This window comes from Rhamphochromis longiceps, linkage group LG3, assembly GCF_057381845.1.
Source record: "Rhamphochromis longiceps isolate RC_006_pf linkage group LG3, R_longiceps_female_GT1.1, whole genome shotgun sequence".
Taxonomy (NCBI): domain Eukaryota; kingdom Metazoa; phylum Chordata; class Actinopteri; order Cichliformes; family Cichlidae; genus Rhamphochromis; species Rhamphochromis longiceps.
In genome coordinates, this window is record NC_140559.1 from 70915410 (window position 1) to 70935671 (window position 20262).

Consider the following 20262-nt stretch of genomic DNA (forward strand, 5'->3'; position numbering starts at 1 on the left):
ACATGAAGACCTGCAGCTCACGCTCCAAGAAATCCAGAAAAGAAACGAGCAGTTAGAAGACAAGCACAAAGAGGTCCAACAGAGAAATGCAGACATGCACAAGGACAAGCTGATACAGGAGGCAACATCCAAACAACTCAAAGACAAGCTTGAAGAACAACAAGCAACATTGGAAGAGGTGGAACAAAGATGTGAGAAACTTGAAGAACAAAACGCAGAAACCATCGATGAGCTGAGAAATCTCATCCTGGAGAAAAAAGCGCTCGTGGAAAAGTGCATGAAAAAAAAGAAAAAATGGTTCCACTTGTTCCGGAGGAGAGACGCTACTGCTTCCTCACCTGATGTAGCCTCGTCTTGCTCCACCTCTGTTAACCCCCCCAACCAGTCCCGGCCGTTGACTGTCCCCTCCTGAGCCTGGTTCTGCCGGAGGTTCCTGCCCGTTTAAAGGCAGTTTTTCCTCCCCACTGTCGCCAACTGCTTGCTCAGAGGGGATTGTTGGGCTTTTCTCTCCTCTGCCTTGTTTCTTCATTTACTTGTTTAACTTTTTTCATTATTACTTCATTTTACCTTGTTTCTTCATTTACTTGCTTGTTTAACTTTTTTCAACTTATCTAAATAATAAACCAATTAAATTTATCCTTTGAGTATTTTTCATCTCATCTTTACAGAATCTTTCCAAAACATTTTCAAACATTCAGATCTGTCTTTTATTTTCTTCTTGAAGCCTCATAAATGGTGAACTAAAAACCCGGAATATGGTTTGAAACATAGTTTCAGCTGAAACTGGCATAACATGCTGTGTGTGTGTGTGTGTGTGTGTGTGTGTGTGTGTGTCAGGATATCACTAGTTAGGTCATCATGTTTAGACTCATTCACTCCAAAATTATTTAGGCCAAATCTTTAAAACAGTGTCATTTCATACACATTTTCAATTCACTTCAATCGCACAAATGCAGAAATAATTATTTGCAGTATCTTATTTATTATGAGAATGTCATGCCTGATCATTTGTACCTACACCACCAAAAATGGGGGCAAAAGGGAGGAGATCATGTTTAATCGGTTATAAGAAAAGGTCAGAAATATAAGTGCCGACATGAGCAGTGTCCACAGAAACCTCTGACTCTCAGCTCAAAGCTCATATAAACCATTTCTACAACCAGCAAACAAACAAAGACACTGAACAGTTAAAAGAGCAGTGACGTCACCACGAATCTGTGGTCAGGTAATATCCATGTTTTGATTGATGATTTTCTGGAGTTAAATGTGAACCGAAGCATATTTTGGGTGTTATATGCTATTAAATACTTTTTAATTTATTTAAAAGTATTTAATAGCATATAACACCCAAAACATGCTGGGTGTGGAAATAAAAAAATCAGAATTTCCTCTGTTTGAGTCACAGTAACTTTGACATAGTAACATTTGCAGTAAGTCCTAAATGTTCACCTTTAAAATCCCTCCCTCTGTTCATTTTGCCCACATCATGTTTCAGTGGTTGGCCTCAGGTTCTTCAGCTTCCTGACAGTCTGAAGTCAGCTGACAGAGTTTCACCTGCTAAATACACAGAAAATCTTGTTAAAGCCGCACAGTTTGCCCAACAGTAATATTCCCATTAAGCCCTTTCTAAACACTTTATAACAATGTGTCATCACTAAATTATAAACTTCTTCTCCAAATCTGCACGACTGCACTTAGTCACAGACTTTATTTAATTGTCCTGCGGCTGCTATCATATATTTTACCAAACAGTTCTTCTCACACAGTCACAGATATATTTCTCTCAATGCAAACTTCACTCATGTCTCAGACAGGAAACTTGAGTTTTTCTTTTTTTTCTGTCCCCACTCATTCAACTAATTTGCATTTTGAGTCACATCTCGAGAAGTTGCCCTGACAACAGAAATGCATATTCAAAACATTGCTGCATAATTCAATTATTATTCTTTTATTTTTATTTCTACAGTCGTCACTTCTTTTGCTCAATCAGCTGGAAACCACTTCTAATTCACTATTTTAAACCTGCTTTAAGCTTCTAATCACTGGTTGGTCCTCCCAGTCTCTTTTTCCTTGTCACAAAAGTCCCTCTATTGTCCTGCAGCTTCCTGAGTTATTCCTCAGCTTCAGCCTTTAAGTGTGTTAAATCTACACCGTTCAGCATTTATGTCATGTATTCACATTCATGAGTGTAAGCTGGTCTTCATTGCGTGTATGTTGTGTGTTCATATTAATATTGAGTGTAAGCTGGTCTTCGTTGCCTCGATGTGTTTTTATAATCAGATTTAATTCCTGCATCTTTGCGCTGAACTGTGGATTCAAACTGTCTCACTTCTGATTCTCTCCAAAAATAATTTCACACGTGACAATTTCTACATGTGTGTTTTATATTTTTCTATTCATTTATGTATTATTAGTTTATTTATTTCTTTATCTCTCTCTCTTTCTTTTTTTATTTACCTTTCTGTTGTGATGCTCTGGATGTTTCTAAACCCACAAATTCAGCCTCAATGTTCAACCCAACTTTCCTATGCTGTCACTTTAACACGTCCAACCTTCACCTCTCACCGGTCCTCGTCCCCTCTTCTCTCAACTTCCTGTGTGGCCTCCCAAATCAAACACAGGCCCAAATCAGCTGTTTCTTCTTCTCTCTTCCTCTTTTCAGTCTTTTCTTGGCGCTTAACTCCCAGCATGGCAAATATGAACTCAGACAGTCCCATCCAGTGGTTTCACACAGTCATGTCACTGGTACACTTTCCAGCTTGTAATTCAGAGCGCATGTTTCCATCAACATACATGCTGCTGGACCCTTCAGTGTTGTAGGTCAGGTGCACTGTCTTTTTGCCTGCTGTTAATTCTTCAAGTCCACGGTGTTGTTCTGTCTGTCTTCTGTCTTCATCAGGAGATTAACTGTCCTTTAAGCTTCTTCTCAGGATAAGGACAGGATGAGAGGTGAAGCTGTGACATTTTAAATCAAAGCCTGTTTTCGTCCCAATTCTGTTAATCTATCATTTTTCTGCTGTATTCTTCCAGGAGGTTGAGCAAGTCCATGGGCACCTGTATTAACACACTAAGACATTTATTTAATATCATTTTCATTACTATTACTTTGCACTTTCATTCTCTAATTCCTCTGTTTTCATTTTGAAACGTCTCTCACAAGCTCACAAGCTATATTCAGACTTCCTGCTTCACTTCCTGCCAGACACACACTGCGATTGGTTTATAAAGGCCTCTCTTATTAAAATACATAAAACAATCTAATCAGAAAATAAGCACTAAGAATGTATATTTATCTTGTAACATTGTTTAAGTTAATGAACAATTGTGTTGAAAACTAAGATTACAATATCAATCAAGATAATTATAATGATGGTTTTTGCTGTAATTAAACAGTCATGTGGAAATGTGGCAACCACAGAACTTTAGAGGCCTTTTGTTCAATTATGTGTGGACTGTTTCTTTAGTCTCATACACAAATTGTTCTCAGTGTCTATGAGACTGATGAAATATCCATGTGTGCTGAAAGAGACTGTGCTGGTCTGACCCCCTCAACCGAGGTATTGTGGGTAATGAAAGAGCAGATAGGTTGGCTAAAGCAGCTGTTAAAAAAGTAGACATAGATGTGCAGATACCATTGTTGAAATCTGAGGGAAAAGAATAGTTTGGACACAAAGTAAGAACTTCTGGAGAATGGCATGGGATAATGGAACAAAAGGGAGACATGGGGTACAAAACACAATAGAAGTTAAGAGGAGTAGTGGGTTAAATAGGCAGCAGGAGAATACAAACAGGTCATTGCTTTCTGAATGGTTCTCTTTTTATGATGGGGAAACATCCGACTGGGTTATGTGATGGTGTAATGCTATGGAGACGGTTGAACATGTGGTTGTTAGTTGCAGGAAGTATAGAAGTCAAAGGAGAGTGTTGAGGGTGGGAACTGGTGGTGAAATGAAACTTACATTTGAAAAAGTGGTTAATCAGTTAAGTCCTGATGAGGTGAAAGGAGTGGTTTTTCATTTTTGAGAAATACTGATGTCATCAAGAGGATCTGAGGATCTGGAGGAGAAGTAAGAGTAAAAGCCAGGAGATGGCAGTAGTGCAACATCTTTGGATGCAAGCTGCTGTTAAAAATGACAGAAGAAGAAGTTTGCTTGATCGTTCCTCAGCTCGTCTGTGTGAAGCTGAGTGTAAAGAGGCTCCTGCTGTCAGAGAAACACTCTGACTGTTTCACAGAGTCAGACATGTTCAGACTCAATCTCAGTCAGAAACTCAGCATCACATTGATGAAGCTGCAGATTAATTGTGGTTAATTTCTGGTTAATTTCTTTGCTGCCAGCTGAAATTTAAATGTAATTTAAAAGAAGGATTCAAGGTTATTGTGTTTTTGAACCCAAAGATATCACATGAACGTGTATGAATTGTATGATATGTCTCTTCTATTTTTCCATCCATCCGTTCGCTTCCACATCTCCTTTTCAGGGTCGTGGGCGGTGCTGGAGCTGTCATCTTCTTCTTCTTCTATTTTTCTATGATCATATTTTGATGTTGATTGTGATTGGTTTTATTTGTTTCTTCGGTGGTTGTAGTGTTTTAATATTTAGTCTTTTTTCCATTATTGTAATTGTGTATAAAGTTTGATTTGAATGAAATTTACACTCAAATGCTTTCAGTGTTGCTGTGTTAAGTGTTTGCATGTCTAACGTTTGTATGGAAGACTGGTGGGGGAGGCTGTTGCATCTTGCAGGAGGTCTCCTCTCTCCAGGAACTCACTCTGCAGGTGGGGGAGATACAGGAGAGGTGGAGGAAGAACTCAGCCTGGGTGTCTATGTCTTGTGTAGTCTGGAGGATGAGTGGATGACAGGGTGCGTGAGGTTTTCTCTGTGGTGGGATCGGGTGGGCCGTCCTGGGCTCTGTGGGGCCGGGCGGCGCTGCTGAACTTGGCCCCGGTCCGGATGGGCCTGGGCCCCCTTGCCCCTCCCTTCCTTCCCTCCCCATCTCCAGCTGCCTCCCTCTTCCCGCTCCACCACAATCACCCACACATGCAGGGCCTTGGGGTAAAGGTGTGTCACCAGGGTGCAGGGGAGGCATCTCCCCCCCTCTGTCCCCTTCTGGCTGCCTGTGCCTCAGTTTTATCCCACAACTTAGACATTCACATTACTCACACTCTCATAACACATACATATAGGACCTTGGGGGTGGGCACGCTACACGGCATCCAGAAGACCATCAGGGTGTACGACCTCACCCCTGGCGCCGTTGCCCACCTCTCAATTTTAAATCCACGTAGACATTGAGGGCTATCAGGAGGGGCTATGCGCTTACCTGCTGCTGAGTAAGTGCATATGAGAGCATGAGGGTGGGAATGGATGTTTGTATCTGTGTGTGCCTGTTTGTCTGTCTCTATATGTCAGGTTGGGTATCAGACGCCACCTCTCTGGGGACATCTCAGGCCCTCCAAGGTATGGAGGCTTATCTCCCCCCACCACTCCCCCTGCCAGTGGCAGACGCCCTCAGACATCGGTGCATTGGTGGTTCTTTGTGTCCAGGGATGGGCGTCCAGGTACTGCTTGTCGGGGCCTGGAGCCTGGGGCTCGGTCACTCTGGCACAGCTGGCTGCCGGCGGAGCTCACGGGCACGTCACGTTTAAATCATGCTTTTTATCTGTTTTTGTTTTTTAATGTTCTGTAAAGAACTTGGGATCACCTTGTTGTTGAATTGTGCGATATAAATAAACTTGCCTTGCATTTTGGCTGCTACCTCAAAGCACACTGTGCGCTGTCGATCTTACGTGCTGCACAATAATATTCAATATTTAGTATTTACATTTATATTCACATAGATCATCACGATGCTGTTGTTTATTATATTGCTCTCTTTTGTTTGCTTGTTTTCTCTTTTTTCTTTCTCAACAGGTGATCCAGGTGATTGATAGATGGATTTTTTGTCTGTTTGTTTTGTTGGCTTGGACAACTTCCTACCAGACCCGTGGAAGTGGAAGCTTCAGTGAAGAAAGATTCCTGCTCCCAGCCGTTCATTGGCTCGGCATTTTAAACCCCTAAAGGGTCACCTGGCCTGTAACTAAACAGGGCCAATAAAAAAAAAATCTCAAGAATAATACAAAAATTTCAGCCAGTTTAACTTAATACATTAACTTATTCTTGTGTACACAGTAATTCATAAATAAATAATGTATATTATCAATAAAGATTGATCTAAACAGTTTAACTGCTATGTGCAGATAAAGGTTGCATAGCTTTAAAACATTTGCTATCCAGCAAATATCAGTCAAACTCAACACAAAGGTAACACAACAATCGTTCAAATTGTTTGGACCGGTGATCCAAATCAACTGGCGTTGGTCAAACAGATGTGTGGTAGACTTACTTTGAAGGAGCTGCTACCGACAAACCAGCAAATAAACACCAAATATTTCATCTGTGACATTTGTGAGGTTTCCTCAAACACACTCCGTCAGTCTTGTTGCTGTTGAACGACAAACTATTTAAAAATGTCGCGGGTTTACCTGGTCATATTCTCATTCACGGGGCGATCGCCAAAACAAAAGCAAACCATTAACACCACGCCGATGCTGTTCACAGGACAGCAAGAGTAACGATCAGGAGCATCTTGTCTTCGTTATCGTTCCCCTCGTGCGTGTTATTACTGCGATTTCAGCGTTTTCGCTTCACAACTAAAGTGTGCAGTTTACTTTGTGTGCACTCAAATGGAGTCAAGTCAATTAGCGCCACCTGTGGCCAAGTGCCATAGCCTACAGCCAGATGAACTTGTGACACACATCTGAGCCACGTTTGAATTCCTGTTTCATGCACAATACATTTGTAACTTTTAATTTTTTCTGTTTTTGTGTCTTGCAAATAAACCTTTAAACTGATTGAAATGATGTTATGTATTTATTTTTGGCCTTTATCTACGGTGGCCCTGAGAGGCCAAACGGACTGCAACTTAAGAAAACACCAGCAATAAAAAAAAAAAACGCTGCAAAAGCACAAAAAACACAACTGAAATAGGAAAAAAGAAAACACAAATACAAAAAACGAAAACACAAATAGGAAAAAAGAAAACGGAACTGTTTCTGGGGAGACAATAGTAATCAGTAATAAACAGAGCCAGTGTGACTAAGTGGAGCTTGTGAGAGTGAGTGGATTGAAGAAAGTGAGGGACTCAGATGTGTCAGTTGGTTTGTCTTTGTTTGTGAGTGTGGAGGAGAGATTGGGTTGGTTTTAAAGCTAAGTTAAGAATATTCTGAATTTCAATTCAATTTTATTTATATAGCACCAAATCACAACAACAGTCGCCTCAAGGCGCTTTATATTGTAGAGTTTAATTTCCAAAACTTGCATATGATCTTCAGTTTGCAGCTGGACTATCACATAGCAGCTGGAGCAGTCTCACATGGAGGCCAGTCCACTGCTGCCACCTGTGGCCAAGTGCCATAGCCTACTAGATGAACTTGTGACACACATCTGCAGCAGAGGCTGAGTGGCTGCTCTCACACCTGGAGCATCCAAATCGACCCACAAACACGCTGAAAGATGCAATGCCATCAATGTGGATTGTCAAGACTGAGAGACCTCTTCCCTCTGACCCCTCCCCAAACCCTCAAACCCTCCTACCCACCTCGACATACAAACTCTGTGTGGCTTCACGTGTTCTGTTGATGTTTACATGATCGAAATAACTTGAACACAAACACAAACAAACAAAGAGGAAGACCGCACCGGAAGGAAACAACTACAAGTCCCAGCATCCTCTGTGTTTAGGGAGCAGCAGTGAAAGTGAAAGTATTGAGCCTCCGTTCAGAGCAGCAGGAGGAGGAAGGTGGAGCTGAGGCGGGTGAGTGTTAACATGAATATGTTTCTTCTTATGACATAAAATAATTCCACGCTGTTCGTGTCTGTGGGTGAAATGTGAGGCCGGTCGGCTCCTCTGAGCGCTGGTTTCCTGTAAGTAGAGAGGAAGTGAGTTTAGCTGAGCCTCCGTTTAGTGTGAGAGAGCAGGAGGAGAGTGAGAGCTGTGCTGAGGCAGGGTGAGTGTTAACACCGCTCTGACATTACTGTGTCTCTGTGGCGGGAACAACAGGCTCCGTCAGTGGAGGCAAAAATAATCAGACTTTGGTTTTTCAAAGGAAACAACTTTATGTCGGAAGTTCCCGCACGCTCATTGGATAACGATGTGTCAATCTCGAGCTATTAGCCAATGAGCGTGCGGATTCACAGAAAGACCCGCCTTTATCACGGGACTTTAAAAACTACAATGGCGACAGAAACTCCGTGAGTGGAGTTCAGGGTGACGTTATGAAACTGTGACGTTTGAGCCACTTCCTGTTCTCAGTCCCAGCGTCCTGATCACCGAGGTTTCTGTTGCTCTGATATCTGATATTGATTATATTGGTAAACAGGCTGTAGCATAAACATCAAACACAGCTGAAGCAGTTTTTGGATGGTTGGCTTCAAATGATCCGTCGGTTTGAAAAGTAAAAACAATTTAAAAAGGTGAAGCTGATGCAGGGTGAGTGTTAACACCAGGACTTTAGAGGGAAGAAGAGTCACAGCTCAGCATGTTGTTGACGGGTTGTTGTTCAGTCGGGGGAAGACATCTGAATCATTGCAGGGGGAATGGCTTTCACAACTTTAATGAATTTACTCTGACTACATGATATGCCATAATTATCTATGAATTTGTTATATGTTAACACATTTCCGTCATTGTCTAAAAGGTGTAAAACCGTCCAAATGCCATGATCCATCCAATCCTTATAAAAGATGGATTTTCTTTTGTCGTATACATCTGTTGTTCCAAATCGAATTTGTATGTGGAGAAAAAATATGCTTGTGTATCATTTTCCAGTACTGGAGAACCTGTTTGTGAAAATTGGATAATTTAATTTGGAAATTTCAAAGTCGCACTTTATAAGAAATTCAATGCCACCCAGCTTCTCCAAAATTACTTTGGGAAAATAAAACCAAATACTGTTTGAATTATTTATGAAAGATTGCAACCATTTGAGTTTGATGGAACCATCATTGCTTCAAAATCAATCGCATTCAAACCTCCTTCTTCAAATGACTTCACTATATCATTCTTCCTAACATAATGTTGCTTGTTTCTCCAAATGTAATTGAAATTAATTTGATTTATATTATTGATTAGACTATTGGAAACATATAAACATTGTGATGGATAAATCAATCCAGAGATACCTTCTGTTTTAGTAAGCAAGACACGTCCAAAGATGGAGAGGTGTCTTTGTAGCCTGTAATCTTTTTGATTTCTGGGTAATTTGCTCAAAATGTAGATTTTCTCTATTATTTGTGTTCTTTGACATTATAATACCCAAATATTTAATGTCAGTTTTAACAGCTATGTTAAGAGAGCTACTAGGTCACAATCACGAATAGTTAATAATTCTCATTTTCTAATATTCAGGTACAAACCAGAAGCCTTTGAGAAAAGTGAAATTTCATTCATGTTCTATAAAAACTGACGATTCCTCGTCTAACATTAAAGCGTTTAGATGTTCCAAAAGGTAAAGAAACAGAACTATTGAGTCAGAGTATAATAAAGAAATTAAATCTATGAAGTTTTGTTTACCAAAACCAAAATAGGGTAGAGCTTTTAAAATAAAAGGATGTTCGACCGTATCAAATGCCTTATAAAAGTCTAAAAAAAGAATCACACCATCATCTTCAATTAAGTGATTAGAATCCAGTAGATCTACAACCAATCTAATATTATTGGTCGTAGATTATCGATTAGTCTTTTATCTTTACCAGGTTTGGGAATAAGGGAGATAAGACCCTGTTTCATTGTCGTTGCTAACATTTCATTACTAATGATTTCAGTAATAGTTTTGAAGAAAAATTCTTTTATTTCTTTCCAGAAGAATTTATAAAAGATTGCAGTCAAGCCACCCTGACCAGGAGCTTTGTCATTTTCAGTTTGTTTAAGGCTTGATCTCAGTCATCCAGTGATATATCAGAATCACAAATTTCTCTGAATGCAGAATCGATTTTTGGAGTATAAGGTTCAATCTGATCACAAAAAGTTAATGAATCAGCAATTAAATATTTTGAGGAGAATAAATTTGAGTAAAATTTATGTTTTTCTTCCGCTACAGTCTTATGATTTGTGCATTCCTCCCCATTTATGATTAATGTATTAATAGATTTCTTTTCTTGCCTCCGTTTCTCCAAATTGTAGAAATATGAAGCACTTTTTCAGCTTCTTCTATCCATTTTGCACGAGCTCTAATGTAAGCTCCATGAGCCTTTTTCTTGTATAGATCATCTAATTGAGTAAAGACAACAGGGATTTCTTATCAGCCTCTGACATAAAATGTCTATTACAATAGTTATTTATATCGTAAAGTAATTTACTTTCAAATTCCTTCTGTTGTCTACTTTTCATTTTACTAAACGTAATTGAAAATTCTCTAACTTTAAATGAAAAAATTCCCATCTATGTATGTAATTGCCAATTGTTACGTTGTTGTAAATGTTATGGAGGAGCTCTTTAACTATCTTAACATACCCGTCATCAATTAATAGATCTGCATTTAATTTCCAGTAATCTTTTTTAAACTGCGTTTTATTTTCAGGGTTAAATTTAAAAGTAATAATACTGTGATCTGTCAACGGGGCTGCTGAGATGGAAACATGTGAAACATCTATATAGTAAAGTCGACCCAACCACAGTATGGAATACCAGGAGTGCCATAATGAATTAATTAAATGCACCATTGAATAATAAATTAAATGTGACAATAATTAATTAAAATTTGAAATAATTAATTAAAATGGGAAATAAATAATTAAATAAACATTTTTTGACACATTTAATTAATTAATTAATTATTTCACGTTTTAATTAATTATTGCCACATTTAAATAATTATTTAATGGTGTATTTAATTAATTCATTTTGGCACAGTTGACTCCTTCAGGTCTCACCATAAATTTATTTTATGTGTCAACCTCACCCATCAAACCCAGGGGGCGGGGTTAATGCTGATCGAGTCAGAACCATTGCTTTGGCCTGGTGGCCATTGTTTTTAGAAGGCGTTACTGCACACCAACAACTGCCATGTGGAAACTAACAGAACTGAACTTTGAAAAACCCTGTTTGTGTTTGTGTGTGGGATGGACTCAAGCGCAGACAAGGCAGCTAGAATACAGTTCCGTTTTTTACTATACAACACCAGGTGCAAATATATACAAGTGAGATGGCAGGGGGAATCCAGGGCACAAGGAAATCCGGGAAAGGAGCTCTTCACACACGAGGGACTTCATAAAAAACACAGCACACCAAGGGTTCCAGGGAAACGGAATTCCTGTTTACAGACAACAAGTGATTAATCCAAAGGGTCAGCGATACGAAAAGGCAACAAGAGACTAGTACTCCGGAGCTTACTACCGAGGTTACTCAATAGTCCAGCGACGAGATGTTTCCAGCCTCTGCCTTAAGTAGTGGATGAGTTTAGGCGATGAGCCACAGATGTGTGATTAACTTCAGGTGCAAGGGCCAGGGGCGGGAGCCCGCAATGAGCTCCGCCCTGGCGAGACACAGCTAGCGTGAGAGAGGTAGATGTAAACAAGAAACATATGTAGCCAACCTGAGTCAGCCGGGCAGACACGGGGACCATGACAGTTTGTGTCTCACCAAATACCGTTTTAATATTTTTTAGCCGAGAATGTAGCGGTTTAATCTTCAGATGTCTGGTCGGTTTGTCAAGATACAGCTTTTTTGCAAAAGTGCTTCGATGATTTCGGAGATGTCTGCCCAGCCCAGTCTCACGGCAAAGCGTGGGACAGACCCGCTCGCCTCGCAAGCAATCGAGCTGCTATTACCACCGACAAAGCGCAGGCCGGTACACAGCTGTAATAACCCCCGCTGCACACTGACTTCATTTACAGAGGTTATATTTATCGTGTTTTTATTTCCTGATGTTCGTATGTGTCATACGTGTTCCAGTCACCAATTCTGAATTATAACTAACATTAAAAACATGTTTAAGGAGGAGAGAGAGCAAAAAGATTCGATTAACATCTGATGTTTGGGTTTTTGTTCAATAATCAGCGTGACCTGATAAACACATAAAAGAAATAACGTTGGTGTTTCCGTCATGTAGTAACTGTTAGGTTTAACTGTACAAAGGTGGTTCGACACTATGAAACACACACAGACTTCATGATGTTCGCCTCATTTTTTTATTGTGAATATTAATCATGAGGGTAAACGGCCCTGTACACCACGGAGCGAGGTCAGCATGTCCACGATATCTTCAGCTCTCTGAGTTAACCCATCAAACTAATCTAACGCTCATCTACGAATAATTCACGGCTCATATCAATATGATTTTACAGAAAATCATCCTTATTACTGCCAACTATTCCAGATACCATCAAATGTTAAAGGAAAATATCAGGATGAGTGTCTGTGAGCTGAGAAGGACGTGAAGCGAGCAGTTTATCCCAGAGCTGAAGCTGCTCTGTGTGCAGAGATGAGCTCAGATTCCTGCTGTGATTGATCAACAGTCACAGAAATGTAGACTTGTAGTTATTACTGCAGTATGGTCACAGCAGATACTGATAAACATGTATTATGAGGATGGATGATCAAGTTTCTCACTCTCTCCTTTAAATCTCAGTTTTTTCTTCTTCACAGTTTATCTGTTCATTTATTAATGAATAACACTGAAAGAGTTTCTGTTATATTTCCCCTTGAACATCAGCTTATTAGGGCGGCATTAGGAAATAGCCCCCCTCCAAAGAATGAATAAATGAATGATGATAATAATAAAATGATTAAAAAGCAGAGCTCAGAGTGGTAGAATGGTCAAACATGGATCCACGGGTGGTTCAACTGCATTTGGTGACGTGACTAAAGCAAATCTTTCAAATAATCCCACCATCAACGGGATGTTGTCTCCTTTACTACGGTTACTTTACTTGGTCACCGTGTGAATTTCTTTGAAATGAACCAAATTCTTTTATTTGTCGGTTGTTGCATATTTAACCTCTACAGTCAGGAAAGGAGGAGATGAGGCCTCAACAATGTTGGGTTGTAGCTGTGCTTCAGGTTAGAGTGAGTGTCCATGGAATAAATGTAAGTCAGTGAACTGGAAACATGACTGTGTTCAAACTTTGTTTTCCTTTTTATAATGAGTCTAATCAAAGGTGGACAGAAGTATCTCCACTGTGACTTTTCTGTGTCACCATCAGAGCTTCTGCACAGTGTTTCTGGGGCAGATAACATTGCAGCATTATGGAGACATTATGGAGACAAAAAGAAAAGCGTCTGGACTTCTTTAAGTTAAACTTAAAGAAGTCCAGACGCTTTTCTTGGACTGTTCAGTGTTTAGTCTCATTCACACACTCCCTCAAACTCTTCACACACTGATTTCCTGACATAAACACACTCCTGTGTGCTTCACACACACACTGAGGACCATCTACAGACTGTGAGCTCCGTCTTCTTTGTCTTTGGAGCCGAACTCTGACAAAGTTAGGAACAAAACTTTCTCCAGCGTGTGAACTTTCCTCCTAGACTCAGTCTGAGCAGTCAGACCACATATTTCTAAAGCAGCACATGAAGGTGTGGCTCACACACACACAGGTGAAGGAAACAGCTGCAGTATTAAAAACTGCTTCACTGTCTACAAATATATGAACTGAATGTTTCTTTCAGGCTGTAAAAACCTTATTTATCCTCCATTACAGTCCTGCATTCAGAGCATTACTTCTGTTATATTAGTACATGTATTTTATTCTGATGAAGACATGAAACTCTGAGCTGGATTGAATCCATTGAATCAGAGTCCAGGACTCAGACTAAACACACTGAATGTGTCCTGAGCTCGGCCGCTGTTCCACAGTAACTGCTGTCAGAGTCACTGTTACTGAGTTAGCTTAGCTAGCAGAGCAGCTAGCAGTTAGAGTATGAACTCTGTAAGCAGTCAGCTCGGTCCTGGACATGGTTACTGACATAAAGCTGCTCTCTGCAGCCATGTTTGACCTGCTGCTTTGTAGGACTACAGTAATGGAGGATTTGGAGGCTGAACTGGGCTCTGTGACACTTTTTGTAGTGAACTGATGAAAGCTGCGTCTCAGATGGATGTTAGTCCAACACATCAGACACGACCTCTGCAGCTCTCAGTTGATGTGCACATGAATGATTTGTGTTTCCTCTGCAGGTGAAGGTAGAAAGTGTGTGTGAGCTGATGTGAATTGAGCAGCATGGATCAGTGTGAGGACAGAGAGGAGGGAGTCCCTCCCTCTAAAAGCACTCTGTGTGGGGAACATGAGAGCCAGACCAAAGCTCAGAGGTGAGATGACCATCTCTAACTGTCCATGACTCTTCTCCATGACTCACATCACTGCTCCATCATTATTCACACTCATACCTCTGTGTGTGTTGTTTTAAAGCCCAGAGCTGTGGGGCGTACCAGGCTCAGCTGGACATAACCCTGAAACTAATCCAGAGCCTGGACCTGAACCCAGCTGTGTTTCCTTAAAGAGCAACGAGTCGAAGGATTTTTATATAAACTTTAAAGGCTGTTCTTCTGCTGCTGAGAGGTAATGTGTGTCTAGATGTTGTTCCTGACTCTGTATTTTTGAATAAATCCTCATGTTTAATATCAGCTCAGCTCTTTTTCACACATTTCTATGTTGGTATGTGAAGCGGTGTGTGTTGGAGTGTTTCCACAAACACAGCAGTCAGAGTGGAAAGAGTGGATGTTGTAGGAGGTGTTTGTGTAGTGAAGAGGCTGAGTGTCTGTAGGACTCCAGCTGCTCCAGCAGGTGTCTCCTTTGTGCTTTGCTTCAAACACAGTGTAGGGAGGAGCTTCCACTCAGGTGTTTCAGGTGTTGCTGGATGGAGGAGGACAAATAGTTTTTCCCTTCAGTGACACTTCAGCAGCTCAATGTTCTGGGAGATGTTTGTCTTTATGAAGGTTTATGGATTCTTGTTCTTACTTTGGTTAAACTGAGCAATACATTTTCCATCTAACATTTAAAGTAAATTTCCAGGTGAAAAAAAGATCTGCAGCTGCAGCCTCTGTGATGTTTCACAGTCTGAAAGTAACAAATTCAACCAGAGTTCAAACAAAGGCTTAATATACGTGTGTGTTTGATATAATGCCAACAAGTACAAACAGGTGTTCTTACAGGTCTTAATCACAGAGGTCTGATAAGTCTGGTGACTTTCACACTCAGCAATTTTGCTGCCTTTTATTTTATATTGGCCTTTTTAAAGCCCTTCAAAGTCTCCCACATTCATACAGAGCTTTTAACACCAAACTCCTTTACAGTCCTTCTCCTCTCACACACGATCACACGACTGATTTGTCTGCAGCAGCTGTGTTACTGCTAGTATTTTATTATGTGTGTAATCTCCAAATATTGTTCCTGTGGTTTAGTTTGACTTCCTTCTGCAAACTCAGCTGCTCTGTTGCTGATACACGTCTCCATGAATATGATTGATCAGATGCTGCCATGTTTCATGTGAGCGCTCAGCTGAAACCCTGGGTTGACTTATCGAGTTAATAACAAGCTTCACGTGACTGTGAATGCTAAAGTGAATCAGATAAAGGAAAGAGACCCTGCTAATGTTGGACTCACTTCTTAGTGTAGATCCCAGGAGGAAGTTCAACATAGCCATTCTTTGTGCTAGCTCGACCAAACCTGAGACCACAGTGCAGGATAATGATCATCATCTGTCTCTGTCAAGGACATTTAAAATCCACAAATAACAAACATAATTATATTTGATCATTAAAAATATGTTTTCAATTAAAAAAGCATGAGCACACTGGTGGATTACAGAAACATGAAAACTCGTTAACAGTAAAGTTAATTTAGACGTAAACAAAGTGTCAAACATACTTAAGTAGAAGGACTGATGTTTGTGTTAAAATACCCTCTTAAAGCTGAAATACTGATTCAGCTTCTTTACTCAAGTAAAGGTAAAAGAGTCCAGGCTCTGAAATGTACTCACAGCATTAAAGTAAAAACTCCATCTTTGAAGGAAATTTCTGCCAGTTTTTGTGCAAAGTTACCTGAATTTCTACCTCCAACATTAATATGAGAAAATTATCTGAACTTTTATTCTAATGAATTTAATCAGCTTGAACATTTTGTAGCACAAAAGTAGAAAAAACCCAAAGGGAATCAAAAATAGCTCCGTTTGCTGTTGCCTGCATTGTAGATGGGCGGCTTTGCCTCAACACCTAAACAGGAAAATGAGTTTAGTCAAGTATTAAAGTGGGATTGAAGAGGTGAGGAAACCAGAGATCAGGTGTTGTGGTGCAGCATTAAGATAAGATGGGGCCTGATTATTTAAGACCTTGTATGCAGTGTTGGGTAAGTTACTTTAAAATAGTAACTTAATTACATTACTAGTTACTTCTCTCAAAAGTAACTCAGTTACTTCAAGTTACTCGTTATTTTCAAAGTAACTAGTTACTAGGGAAAGTAACTTTGGTTTTACTCAGAATTCTCTTGTTAATGTGTTGCTTCCATTACTTTGCCAGTCTTCTAGCTTGCTTACTTGCCACAGTGCACTGTGCCACCTACCAATAGAAAGGAAAAGATAATGTGCATATTTCCACGAGAGAAATCCCACGCCTGGACCGTCATTGACTGCTGCCATGATTCTAGCCTACGTCACAGCGTCATGTGCGCCTTTTACATCCAACACAAAAACTGCAGTCGTGGTGCTTTGATTGTACTCAGAACTTGGAAATTCTGCCTTCTGAATAGGAAGATGTAGGTAACACCAGACTGCAGATGAGCTGCATACAGGGCTGGACTGGGACAGAAAATTGGTCCGGGCATTTTGACTAGAGACCGGCCCACCATTATAGGAAAAACATAAAGCCTTTGAATGAAAACAAACGCTGTTGTGACAGTGATGTACACTGTTTTGATGGTATATATGCATCAATCTATCAATCGTTTGTTGTAAGATTCAGATGATTATTTTTTAAAAGCTAGACATTTTAAATGAGAATAAGAAAGAAAAGTATTTCCTTGTGCCCACCTCTCCCTGTTAATGCCCTACATGCCCCCCTGGCAACACTTTGCTAGATCCGCACCTGCACAGTTACCAGCTGTCAGCTACCTAAAAAAGGATCCTGGTGTTATTTGTCTCTCAGAAACAGTTCATAACTTCCCTTCAACTCATTCATGTCACCTAAAAGGTAAACCTGTTTCTCCATCACCTGTTCAGCTCTGATGATCCAGTAAGGACGTCTCCTGGTTTCATCTTCATGTTTCCCTCTCACCAGATAACCAAACCATATCATGACCAGCAGCTTTACAGCTGTGGCTCCATCAAACATCAGCTGATACTAGAAATTAATATTAAATAAATTCTAACAACAGCTGATCAAGCTTAAAAGTGCTGCTGTTGTTTACCGCGACATCCGCTGGTTTCCTCTTTCTGGCGCAAAGTGAGCGATAAACAAACAAGAGAGCCGATCAGCTGATCATTGATCAGTTTTCATGATTGAAGTAGAAACGGGAGAGGGAGGGGGGAGAATGAGAGAAGAAGAGGCAGCTGTGCAGCAAAGACACAGAATAACTCCAGCTTTGTGTCTTTTTCATTGTAGCTGAATTACGGGACAAACTGTTCCTTTTCACCTCAATAAGAAACGCGTAATATTTTCTCTGAATACCAGACGGGACGGTTGGCAACTCTAATAACTTATGAACAAAATAAAGTTCAACATCATTAACTTCATAGCACCACCCAGCTGTATAGAAACTCCGTCATGCTAGCTAGCACGCAGTACGGAAAAAGTCAGAATAACGAAAATAAACTCCACCTAAACTTGGTTCATATCTGACCCAGAGAGACTGCAGGTCATAACTTCTTACCTGAAGTTCAGTCCACACTTGGACCGGCGGCAGCCACCTCGGGTCTCTTTTCCTTCTGCGTCCCCTTTCCTTCATCCACCTGCTGGCCTCCACCACTTGCTAATGTTACTGAATCTGTGGAAGCTCCGCGATAGCCACCACACGAAGTAACGAGTAACGACCCTATCTAAATCTCAGTAACGACTAACGCGTTCCTGATTTTGGCATAATAACTAGTTACCGTGCTCGTTACCACAATAATAACGTAGTTACTGTAACGCGTTACTTAACTCATTCACTGCCAGCCATTGGCAGTGAATGAGTTAAACCCATTGACTCATGCACTGCAATTGACGGCTATAGATGTCAATGGCAGTGAATGAGTTAATAACGCGTTAGTCCCAACACTGCTTGTATGTGAGGAGCAGGATTTTGAATTCTGGATTTAACAGGAAGTCAATGAAGGGAAGCCAAAACAGGAGAAATCTGCTCTCTCTTTCTAGTCCCTGTCAGGACTCTTGCTGCAGCATTTTGGATCAGCTGAAGGCTTTTCAGGGAGTTTTTAGGACATCCTGATAATAATGAATTACAGTCGTCCAGCCTGGAAGTAATAAATGCATGAACTAGTTTTTCAGCGTCACTCTTTTTAGCATTTTTTAACAACAAGGTTCTGTCTATTAGGGCTCTTGTCTCGCCGACTGCTGCCTCAGATCCGAGTCTTTCTCCTGTGTGCTCAGCTGTCTTAGAGCAGTTTGATCCCGTCTCCCTTAATGACTTGACTGCGGTAGTTCGTAACCTAAGATCATCACACTGCCCCTCTGATTGTCGCCCCCCAACTACTCTTTCAAGGATTGTCAGGTTGGAGATTGGCCTATAATTAGCTAAGACAGCTGGGTCTAGGGATGCTTTTTAAGTAAAGGTTTAACTACAGCCAGCTAGCGATGGGTACCGTTTAGATTTGAAAACCTGCTAAATCAGAATCAGTTGCTGATGACGGCTTTTTTCTTTTACATTAATCACGTATAATCTTAACTCAAAGTGAACATAGACTTGATTGAAGTAACTCAGATCACCCAATTCAAAATGCTAATTCAATCAACTCTGAGTTTATGGCTAGACTCAGTTTGTTGGCCCTGCACCTTAAAACTATTCCCTGTTTGTCTCTCGTGTTTTTTGGATATTGTTTTCACATCTTATGTCACGGCTAGCGGGGCGAGCCATGTTGAATTTAATAAAGGACCCAAGATGCCAACACTGCTGTGAAGTGAGTGAGCTTTATTGAAACGGTGAAGTGCAGTGGAGATGGCCTGTGCAGAAGCTAAGATAACCTCTACTGAAAAACTAAAAAACTAACCTGAAACCTTAAACGGAGACACGGGGAGACAACACAGACGAACCAGCAACAAGCAGGAGAAAACAAAGGGCTCATATACACAAAAGAGAAATCAGGGAATGAGAAAAGGGAGACACAGCAGGTTTCATTGGACATAACCAGACAAGGGGAAGCAAAAGTAGACACACTAACATAGGACATGGCACTGTCAAAATAAAACAGGAAGTGAACACAGAGACACAATACTAACACAGTACAGAGGGAACACAGAAACCAAAACCTCAGAACTAGAAAATCTTAATCAGAATGAAATTGTAACAAAAGACAATAACAATCAAAACAAAACCACTGAGTCCACAGACTCGGGACATACATCGGCTCAAACTGTGGTCATAAATATTTTGTACTTGTAAATCTGACTGTGTAGTTTTGAACTGAGTTTTGTAACATTGTGAAACAAAATATCTGGAAAGTTCATGTTTTTGCGTTCATTGATTTGTGTGTGTAAAAATGTAATAAATGTAATAAATGTAAGAAACATTAGAACTACTTTTGCTGACACAAAGTTTGGCGAGTTGTCACTTTAAACCAGTCACTGATATAAAGAGAGCACCTTGTTCCAGGGCATCTGAGCATGGAGGGAAAGCTTTATGCAGGAGATGGTAAGAGCTGTTGGGACTAAAGAAACTGAGCAGAAAACTACAGACATCTGGAAACTGAGTTGTTAATTCTCAGTGGGATCAGCAGGACTAGCAAAGCTTCACCATGACAGTCATCTGATTGACTGAACCCATCCAAACATCACTTCATGGACCTTTAGCTTGTGTCTGTGTGTGGACAGACATAACATGAGCTAATTATACATTACTCCTCCACAGAGTGGACCAGCAGAAAGCAGAGGTTTCCACTGGTCAGTCTGCACAGCAGCATCAAACACACCTGGACTCTGTGGTTATGGTTTGTAGTACTACGTTTAAATTTGTTCTTTTCAGTCACCTCTATGCTGCACTTTGTGGACCAGAGGATTGTCAGTGTGTCCAACATAAATCAGAG

General features: G+C 40.5%; 1 protein-coding gene across 1 annotated transcript in view; it reads right to left on the reverse strand.

Annotated features, from left to right (window-relative positions):
- The window catches only part of LOC146676629 (uncharacterized), a 456001-nt gene that overhangs the window by 68856 nt on the left and 366883 nt on the right, over positions 1 to 20262 (reverse strand). The window lies entirely within an intron of this gene.